The sequence below is a fragment of the Bos javanicus genome, chromosome 9 (assembly GCF_032452875.1).
Source record: "Bos javanicus breed banteng chromosome 9, ARS-OSU_banteng_1.0, whole genome shotgun sequence".
In the NCBI taxonomy this organism is placed as follows: Eukaryota; Metazoa; Chordata; class Mammalia; order Artiodactyla; family Bovidae; genus Bos; species Bos javanicus.
Genome location: NC_083876.1, coordinates 23,495,283 through 23,506,641, shown reverse-complemented (window position 1 = coordinate 23,506,641; position 11,359 = coordinate 23,495,283).

The window sequence follows — 11,359 nt, the reverse complement described above, 5'->3', positions numbered from 1 at the left end:
CATAATGTTAGTTCTTAGAGGCCTTACCACTTGGCTGGATACTGCTCAGCTGTTACCATATTTCTGATGACTGAAGAATAATTCTTGTAGTGCATTTATTGTCAAATGTTACTAGAATTTGAATAGCTCTCTCTCAGCTCATTGCAATGGAAAAATTAACACCAATTGAAAACCCATCTTGAGTTGAAGGTTTGAATTACTTCATATATGGTGAAGTAATTACTAGTGGTTCTCTTAGTACGAAAGTGTCTCCGCTGTTCTCTTTCATGTTATTTATTGTGCTTTTAAAAAAAAGGAATAGAAACTTTGAGGGAGGAATCATGGGGTTCAGAAGAGGAAGAAAGGAGTGGACATGAAAAAATACATGAAAAGTTTGAATCACAGAAAGATAAAATGTGTAAAGTCCTCTTTCTGCCTCTTAAATAGACACACCTTTAACAATAGGTCCCTAGATTTTGAAGTGGAAAAAGAGCATGGTCTTGGAGCAGTAATGACAGTGTTTTCATGTGTGGAAGTGGTTGATTAAATGTGTGTTGTCTTGGTTTAAAAGTCATGTTGGTCTATACTTCTGAGGCAGCAGGCTTTGCGGTAGTTTGTTACTCATCCTCTTGGACTGTAAGAAAACTTCTGTTTCTCATAGCCTTGCTGACAGCACCTTTCACTGCTGTATACACTATTCAGGTCTCCCGTATGAGTGAAATGTGTGAGGGAGCAAGATTGTGTGATTTAGTGATAATGGTCACTAAACTCTCAGAGCTACAACACTAAATCATGCACCATTTACAACATGTCTCTTCAAGTGATTCTGAAATAGGAAACCATGCTATCATTGATTCTATAATTAAATATTCTATATCCGATCACAGAACAGAGGTGTTCAAACTCTGTATTTTCAGAACTAAAATTTGAAAAAAAAAATTTTTTTTGTTTTGGCCACACCGCCTTGTGGGATCTTAGTTCCCCAACCAGGGATCAAACCCAGGCCCCTTGCCATGGACACGTGGAGTCTAACCACTGAACTGCCAGGGAATTCCCTGAAATGTATTTGTTTGTATGGCTTATGTCTGTCAATACTTACTATGTTAGAAATTAAAACTGAGAATATTTTAAAATTTTTAATTCATTTTAAAAAATATTAAAACTATTCTATAGTAACATTGCTGCTGAGTCACTTCAGGCATGTCCGACTCTGTGCGACCCCATAGACGGCAGCCCACCAGGATGCCCCGTCCCTGGGATTCCCCAGGCAAGAACACAGGAGTGGGTTGCCATTTCCTTCTCCAATGCATGAAAGTGAAAAGTGAACGTAAAGTCGCTCGGTCGTGTCCAACCCTCAGCGACCCCATGGACTGCAGCCTTCCAGGCTCCTCCATCCATGGGATTTTCCAGGCAAGAGTACTGGAGTGGGGTGCCATCGCCTTCTCCGATAGTAACATTAGTGAAATATTTTTATGAAAAGTCCCAATTTAAAAAATTAGAGTGACATTGTTTTGCTATCTTTAACCTCTTTAATGGTAGACTTAACAGAAGACAGCTACCTTTTTATATGTACTTCTTCATTCAGTCTGTTGCAATATGTCATGTAGTCATGGAATATTTTACTGTGAGCACACTTGTGGAAAAAATGAGCATCTTAGTATTATTATGAAAACAGTTTTTACCATACAATATGGCTATAAAAATTATTTTGACCTCACAGACCCTCTAAAAGCATCCGTGGGTTCCGCAGGAGTCCCCAGACCATGCTTGGAAAACCGCTTCTTCAGATCTCAAAGAACTGTTTCTGGGACTTCCCTGGTGGTCTAGTGGTTAAGACTCCACGCTTCCACTTTAGAGGGCGTGGGTTCCATCCCTGGTTGGGGAACTAAGATTCCACATGATGCACAGCATAGCCACACATACAAGAATATTGTCCTCATGTTCTTTGAAAGAGAGAAAATTGGCTAGTTGACAAATTGTATCGTTTTCTACATGTGTGAACAGAATAACCCCACCACCACCACTGTCTTCTGTTCAATGTCTTTCCAAATGCCCTCCTCCACTGCCCCTACGTTACTTCTTAAGGGATGCTGAGGCATGTACAGGAATGAAAATTCTGCATCAAACTCCACAGAATCCCTGCTCAGGCACCCGCTTTCACCTTAGCCAAGTTACATAAGTTCTCTAGGTTTTGTTTTCTTGTCTGGAAGGGAGAAAATTTAATCTATGTACTTACTCTTCCATGAAATAATACCTGGAAAATGCTTGACACAAAGGCAGTGCTCTATAAATATGACTGTTGTTATTTTTAAGCATTATTACTGTTATTTTTGCTATAGATTTTGTCATTTGTCTACAACTTTTAAGAACACAAAAGGATGGCTATGGTAGTATAAAAAATAGTCCTAGGAATATTCTTTAGTAAAATACAATCACCAGAAGTTCTAAATGTGTTTTAAAATTTGGTCAACATTAAGTGCCTGTTACACATATAAATACAACTCAAAATTCAACTCAGAGCTGGAGGATGAGGTACCTGGACATGGTACAACCCAGCATCCAGCACAGAATTACTCTTGATTCCCTAGAGCTGCCTCCTGAGCACACTTTCCAGTATCTAACGACGCTGTTAAAGGGCCTCCATGAAAGATGCTGATATGATAGATGCTTTGGGCCGATAATAGAATTGTTTCCATTGGCCAAAGTGTTTCCACTTGGAGATCAGATATATTCAACAAATATACTTGGTTTGATGGTGATTTTTTTAAAAACTAGAAAAATATTTAGTGATTATTTGACTGAGATGGAAGTTAAAAATATCCAGAATGGATGTAGTATGTGCAGGTTGCGATACTGAGGACTGGAGTAAGGAGATAATTTTGAACAGAAGCCTATAGCAGCAAAAGACTATAGCCTGGGACAAAACCCACGTCTGTAGACAACCGCCCACAGGTGGGTAGGAGCTCGAAGGGTCCTCTTCCAACAAGGAGCTGGGAGAGAAATAGTCCTCTCTGAGTAATCATGTTCTCTGCTGTTAAGCCACTCTTCAATGCTAAATTCATCTCCAGATACCCAAACAGCCCGTGGATCATCTCTCTGCTTCAGACTAGGGAACATCTTTGGGGTAAGTCAACTAATTTTGTTATTAATAACTGTCTTTGTAAAACCTAAACAGGAAGTTAAGAACATATAACCTGATGTGACTCACAAATCTTTGTCAAGAAAATTTGGAGTTATTTTTAAAATCTGCTGTTTGGGATCACATGGCTTTGGGTACTCTGTTGAAAACAGGGCATGGAGTTGTGACCATGTGTGTAATATTTTATATGTAAATTTGGGGCCAGATTTTTAAAACAACCTAACTCTTCTCATAGGAAAATATATATATGGCTTCAAACTACATTAAAAGGAACATTTCGTTAAGAACAGAGACAAAGGTGTGATTCCTATTTGATTGGGTTCAGAACAATATATAGTTACATAAGTGACGTGTTGGTGATGTGTTAACTAATGGGTTAGTTTGCTGTAAACCACATCATATTTATAATTTAACTTTTTTGTTACTTTATATATGGGTGTTACCAAACTTATTAACAAATATTCTAAAAAATATTTAACATGTCTAAGAGTGAACTCTATTTCTCTCAAGTCTGATTTTCCTGTCTAGGTTGGTGGTCTCTGTCTCCCTAGACTCCCAAACCAGAAACCTGGGCTGAAATGACACCCTTAGTTCTTCTCTCCCACATTCAGTGGGCCACTAAGTGTACTGAACATTCTGCTCTTAGAATGTCTTGTAAGTTGCCCCCTCCTGCCATTCCTGATACCACTTCCTTGGAACAGCAGCCTTCTACTGGTTTCTTTGTCTCTAGTCTAATCCCCACCCAAACCCACCCCATTCCAGCCTACACGGTCGGCCAGGTTTTCTCTCTCAAAATTCCCATGTGATCACATGACTTTTCCTTGACTTCAAAGCCTTCATCTAAAGTTGAAGTCCAAGCTCTCTACTGGGGCATTCAAGTCTTAAAAAGTCTACTCGAGGGTAGAAATCTAGTTTGGAGCCTCATTCCTTGCCACTAGGAGGCGTTAACCTCCCATAGCAGCAATCCCCAGACACTGCGCCCTAAACGCAGGGGAAACTGTCTCACGTTCATACGTTCCATGGGCGGTTTCATCTCCCTTTAGATGCCCTCCACGCCCTCAAGCCCCTCACTGATAGGCTGGCAAACTTCAACGCATCCCCAGTTGGAGTATCACTTCCTCTAGGTGATGATAAACCTTTCTTTTCAAAACATCTGTCCACCCTGATAGAGTTGATCCTTCTCAGATGTGTTCCTTCAACAACTTGTACTCGCTTCACCTTTTTCCCACTATTTTTAAAATGTCTTTCTTACCCTATCGTGAATTCTTTGAAGAACGGTAGAATCTAGGACTTAATTCTGTATCCCATGTGCCTAAGATTGGACTCAATAAAAGTTTGTTGAGCTGTATTAATATTTGATCTAATTGATAGTGTAAAATGGATTGTGAATTAAAAGAACATAGTATGTAATTTCCAGGAAATAAGTAAAAATTGGACTTTGTCACTGACTGTAAAATGATTGCCTATTTCAGGAGTTTTATAACTTTGATTCTTTTCTTACCATCATAAGGACTTCCCTGTGGCTCAGATGATAAAGAATCTGCCTGCAAACTAGGAGACCTGGGTTTGATCCCTGGGTCAGGAAGATCCCCAGGAAAAGAGAATGGCAACCCTCTCCAGTATTCTTGCCTGGAGAAATCCACAGACAGAGGAACCTGGTGGACTACAAGTCCATGGGGTCACAAAGAGTTGAACACGACTGTATGACTAACACTTTACCATCATGAAACAGAACTTGACAATGTTATTGCTAAAATGTGTTTCCACTTACAGAAGTATCAAAAAGAATACCATCTATGTATTTTGATAGTTTTATCATCACTTATCTTACCAAAGTACTTAAGGCAGTTTACAGGGAAAAAATAGAAAAGTAGATAAATCTGAGAAAACACTTGATTGGGGAGAAAAAGACAAACATCATTGTGCACAGAGGGAAAACTGGAAGGACAATTAATTTAGGAAAGATGGGTTGTGACAGTGGTTCCCAAATCAAACTGAATTATGTTCATCATAAGTACTTGGAGAGCCTTATCAAATATAGATTTCTGGAGATAGATCTCAGTGAGACCCTGAGAACAAGCTTTCTAAAATAATTCCCCGGGTCCTTTCAATGAGCAACCAAATTTGTCCTCGTCGTTGTTCAGTCGCTCAGTTGTGTCTGAGTCTTTGCGACCCCATGAACTGCAACCAAATTTGGAAACCACTAAAATGTCACAAATCGGGTAGACTCACAGGGTTTAGCTCTATTTGAAAGTTATAGGTGATTCCAACAAAAGAGGGAATTTCTAGATATTCCAAAATAGAAAAATCCACAGAAAGTTTTGTGTGTTTTTTTGCCTTTAGCTTTAAAATTGAGACATGTAGCTCCTGGTCATAAAAAGATGGTCCCTAAGACATTATGATACATTAGCTTGCACCAAAACCCAAGCTTTCATTTGGTGGCTGTGTGCAGGAAAGATGCTTGACCGATGAGTGCCCAGCAGATCTTCCATGCGCCACATCAGCCACGTACCATCTACGTGAAGTGAGGCTGCTGCCCATTGGGTGGGTACAATGGTGTTGCTTATTTTCCCAGGCCACAAAGAGAGCCTTTTAAAGTACATGTTCCAAGTACAGTGGCAGAATACTAAATTTGGTTCTGTCTCAAAAATAATACGCTTTTATTTTTAGGCAGTTGCTTGATAAAGTGGTACTTTTGTTTGGCAGTAGAATTTTGGCCCCAAGCCCATTCTGATTTTTTAAAAGAAAAAAAAAACACAAAAAACTAAATGGTACTTTGTAGATATTGTAAAGAAAAACTACTGAAAAGTTTAAAAGGTGCATCTTCTAAGATTATTTGCTGCAAAGTTTTCTAACAACTGATCCATTTAAAGGCATTTTGAGGGGGGGAAAATGAATGTGTTCTTTTAGATCTCTCTACTGTTCACTAGTATTTTTTTTCTCCTATACCCTGAGGTGTATGTTGTTTTGTGATCTGGTGTCGGGATCAGTAACTGTAGTTTCAATCCTAAGTAAAGGAAAAGTTGCAGTTTTTACTCCTGTCAGTTAAAAGGAGAAGAACAGAGCATGCTTGGAATGGAAAGGGACTTCTTATCTTCCAGAAACCTCTGTAGTCTAAGGATTACTCTTGGGAAGCCCCTTAAGGGCCTTATCTAGCTGAGACAAGAGTAGTTCCTTAATAGGCAGTTCTTAGCAAAATATTGTGTTGTTGGCGAAACCCCAGGAAGCTGGAAGCTTAGGAGTGACTTGATGGGGAGGGGAAGTTGACTAGTTTCAGAAACCAGAGTTTCTGGTTGCATTACCCCAATGCTCCCAAAACATGCCAGCATACACACTCATTCACACTCACACCAGTTCTTTAAGGGTTGACTGATGGATGATCTCTGCCCTTAGGAAATTCCAGTGTTTCCTCCTTTCCATCATAGTGGATAATTTCTATAATTAGTATTATAATTGTAATTAATTAGTAGTTATATAATTCTAATTATATATTGTACTTAGTATTACAGTTATCAGCATATTATATCTGGTGGCCATTTACTGTATACAGGGCAGTCTACTAGGGTTAGACAATTAAAAGTACTGTATTTCACATCCTGAATTTTTTCCAGTACACAAGAGTCACTGTTTGTATGCCTTAGTGCTGGGTATGCATAAATTGGACTCAGCTGTATGGCTACTTCTAAACTTTTCATACCGCTTTAACAGTCAAAATTCACAAGTATTTAAATGGTTAAGGATTTGGAGGGTATAATAAAATATTTAGGAAAGATTTTTTTTTTCTTTCTTAATTTTTGATCTTAGGATTTCACTTGGTACAAAAGCAAGTCAATTCTGTAGATCACACGTGTTTCTCTTCTTTTAAACAAAGCTTTAAAAATATATGTTAAACTCTTTTATGAAAAACATTCTATGATATCTTCTAAAACTCATACTGAACAGAACTAAATTTTATATCAGTTGTTCAGTCAACACTGGAACATAACATACATTGGTATACTTTCATAAGCTAATATCATTTGCTTAGCTACTAGCACCAAAATCAATTGCTTCAAACTCCTATAATTTTGTGGCTTTTAATACGTGTTCTTGTTGTTGTTTTAGTAGTTTAGTTTGCATGTGCAGTAGTTTAGATGCAGTTTGTCTGCATCCGTCTTTGTCAGGCTGTCATTTTGGGGCATTGTTCTCGACTTGTCTTGACAGCTGTCATCAATTATGTTTTGGGAAATGAGATGACCGAACTTATTAATATCATTTCCAGAGTAAAAGTAACTTCATGTCATCCATTTTGGTCAGCAGAGAATAACATTTAGAACTTAATATTTTTGTTATATTTTGGATACTTGAAATTACCAGCAAAGGAAATTCTGGATAAGTGAGATATTCACTGTATGGTATGTTACAAATCACTGATGAAATTGAATGGTAGTTATGCTGAGCAAAAGGTGAGAGGAACTTACCAAACTCATCTGTATTCAGTTGTGTGAACAGTTTTCAGAGTTCTGCTCTTACCTATGCCATGTGCATTAGAGTATGTATCACACACATTTCAGTGTATAAATGCATATGCAGCGATTTCAAGAACATAAATGCAAGTTTTAGTACTAGTAAAACATTTACAAATACAGATAAAAATATCATATTGTCTCAGTTTGGTAAAACTACACTGGAAGGGAATAATGGATCACATGGTCACAGTCACTGCAATGTGGATTAAAGTAGATATTCTATGTAGACTACTTGTCCCCAGGCTTGAGAAAAAGAGATGCATTTTAACATGTTATTGGAAATTTTAAAATGTTGCTTAAAGGAAAGACTTAGAAGGCAAGTTTTGAAGCAGAGATTATCTGATGAAATGTTTACAGGGCAGAGCAGGGGATGAGGTGTGACTACAGGAGCCTGGCACCCTTTGGTTTGAAGATACATTTATCAGAAATACCATAGCCACTAAAGGAATGTGGCATGTGTCTGACTCCTATAGCATACTACAATATTCTTATATTAAAATTCTCATTGCAAATAAACATCTCCATTACTTGAACATACACAATATGCAGTTACGATAATACCTTTAGTATTTGGAGCCTTATCATATAGTACAGAGTAGGTGCCCTGAAAGAGTAAGCTTCAAGGTATACTGGCTGATATTTTTAAGCATATATTTAGCACATCCTCTGTGCCAGGTATAAACACTTGAGATAATGATCATGAAAGTGAGGAAAAGGGGGTTGGTTAGCCTGGGCTGCCATTCTACCCCATTGCCTAGTTCCTCTGTTGTTTGCTTTGTTTATGAGTTCCCTTGGCCTGATACAAGTTTCAACTTGTGGGTTTGAAATAGATACTTGTTATAGGCTGAATGTTTGTGTCCCCCCAAAATCCATAGGTTGAAGCCCTACCCGCAATACAATAGTATTTGGCAACGGGGCTTTGTTGTTGTTGTTCAGTCGCTCACTTGTGTCCGACCCTTTACGATCCCATGGACTGCAGCACCCCAGGCTTCCCATCTTCATCATCTCCCGGAGTTTGCTCAAATTCGTGTCCATTGAGTCGGTGATGCCATCCAACCATCTCATCCTCTGTCGTCCCCTTCTCCTCCCGCCTTCAGTCTTTCCCAGCATCAGGGTCTTTTCCAGTGAGTCAGCTCTTCGCATCAGGTGGCCAAATTATTGGAGTTTCAGGTTCAGCATCAGTCCTTCCAATGAATATTCAGGGTTGATTTCTTTTAGGATTGACTGGTTTGATCTTCTTCCTGTCTAAGGGACTCTCAAGAGTCTTCTCCAGCACCACAGTTAAAAGGCATCAATTCTTCAGCACTCAGCCTTTCTTATTGTCCAGCTCTCACATCCATTAGATGAGGTCGTGAAAGTTGGGCCCTCATGCTGGGAATAGTGCCCTTGTAAGAAGAGACACCAAAGAGTGTGTTCGCTTCCTCTCTCTGAGAATACACAAAGAAGAGGTCATGTAATCACAAGCCAAGTTAAGAGGCCTCAGAATGAAACCTACCTTGCCAGACTTCCCAACCTCCAGAACTGACAAATAATTTTTTTGTTGTTTTTACCACCCAGTCTGTGCTATTTTGTTATGGCAGCCCTAGTTGATTAAGACAATTAACCTTGCCTGTGGGTAAAGCAGACTAGCCCAAACTGGGATCACAAGTTACTTCGGCCATCCTGCTCTAGACAGGTTCACTAACTGGATCAAACTGCACTTCCTAGGTGGCACTAGTGGTAAAGAACCCACCTGCCAGTGCAGTTTAGACATGAGAGATGCAGCTTCCATCCCCAAGTTGGGAAGATTCCCTGGAGGAGGGCATGGCAACCCACTCCAGCGTTCTTGCCTGGAAAATCCCATGGACAGAGGAGCCTGGCAGGCTGCAGTCTATAGGGTCACACAGAGTTAGACACAAGTGAAGCAACAGCATTCACGCATGCCCTACTAGACTTTATTTAGAAAAGAAAACTATCAAAGTGTGATTTTCCCCCTTAGTTGAATGGCGAATCAGTAAAGAATTGTGTATCTGCCTATACACTGACTCCAAATGATGAGAACATGATTTCACCACCAATTAGACCAAATATCCTAAATATCTCTGAACTTTATGATTTGACCATTGAAGAAAGAAAAATCACTTTATTAAAAAGATTCTCCTGTTAATCAATTGGAGCTTCAAAAAACTGGACAAGTAACATCTCCAATGTTTATAAAACTCATTTTCAATAAAAATATTTTTAAGCCTTGACAGGTACTTTTAAAAATCAGTAACCAAAATAAACATTATAGGAAAACCACATTAGTGAATAATGAAGATATTTTCAGGCTCTTTATACCTATAGAGCCACTTCCTTATAATGCCCAGTGCTTGGTTCAGTTCAGTTCAGTCGCTCAGTTGTGTCCAGCTATTTGTGACCCCATGGACTGCAGCATACCAGGCTTCCCTGTGCATCACCTACTCCTGGAGCTTGTTCAGACTCATGTCCATCAAGTTGGTGAGACCATCCAACCATCTCATCCTCTGTCATCCCCTTCTTCAGTCTTTCCCAGCATCAGGGTTTTTTCCAGTGAGTCAGTTCTTTGCATCAGGTGGTCAAAGTATCGGAGTTTCAGCTTCAGCATCAGTCCTTCCAGTGATATTCTGGACTGATTTCTTTAGGATTGACTGGTTGGATCTCCTTGCAGTCCAAGAGACTCTCAAGAGTCTTCTCCAACACCACAGTTCAAAAGCATCAATTCTTCAGTGCTCAGCTTTCTTTATAGTCCAATTCTGATATCCATATGTGACTACTGGATAAAACCATAGCTTTGACTAGAAGGACCTTTGTTGGCAAAGTAATGTCTGCTTTTTAATACGCTGTCTAGGTTGGTCATAGCTTTTCCTCCAAGGAGCAGGCGTCTATGAAATTTCATAGCTGCAGTCACCATATACAGTGATTTTGGAGCCAAAAAAAAAAAAATAGTCTCTCACTGTTTCCATTGTTTCCCCATCTACTTGCCATGAAGTGATAGGATCAGATGCCATGATCTTTGTTTTCTGAATGTTGAGTTTTAAGCCAACTTTTTCATTCTCCTCTTTCACTTTCATCAAGAGGCTCTTTAGTTCTTCTTTGCTTTCTGCCATAAGGGTGGTGTCATTTGCATATTTGAAGTTATTGATATTTCTCCCGGCAATCTTGATTCCAACTTGTGCTTCATCCAGCCCAGCGTTCTGCAAGATGTACTCTGCATCTAAGTTAAATAAGCAGGGTGACAACAAACAGCCTTAACGTACTCCTTTCCCAATTTGGAAGCAGTTGTCCGGTTCTAACTGTTGCTTCTTGACTTGCATGTAGATTTCTCAGGAGGCAGATCAGTTGATGATATTCCCGTCTTTTGAAGAATTTCCCACAATTTGTTATGATCCACACAGTCAAAGGCTTTGGCGTAGTCAATTAAAGCAGTAGATGTTTTTCTGAACTCTCTCGATTTTTCTATGATCCAATGGATGTTGGCAATTTGATCTGTGGTTCCTCTGCCTTTTCTAAATCCAACTTGAATATCTGGAAGTACGTGGTTCACATACTATTGAAGCCTGGCTTGGAGAATTTTGACAATTACTTTGCTAGTGTGTGAGATGAGTACATTTGTGTGGTAGTTTTAACATTCTTTAGCATTGCCTTTCTTTGGGATTGGAATGAAAACTGACCTTTTCCAGTCCTGTGGCCACTGCTGAGTTTTCCCAATTTGCTGGCATATTGAGTGCAGCAC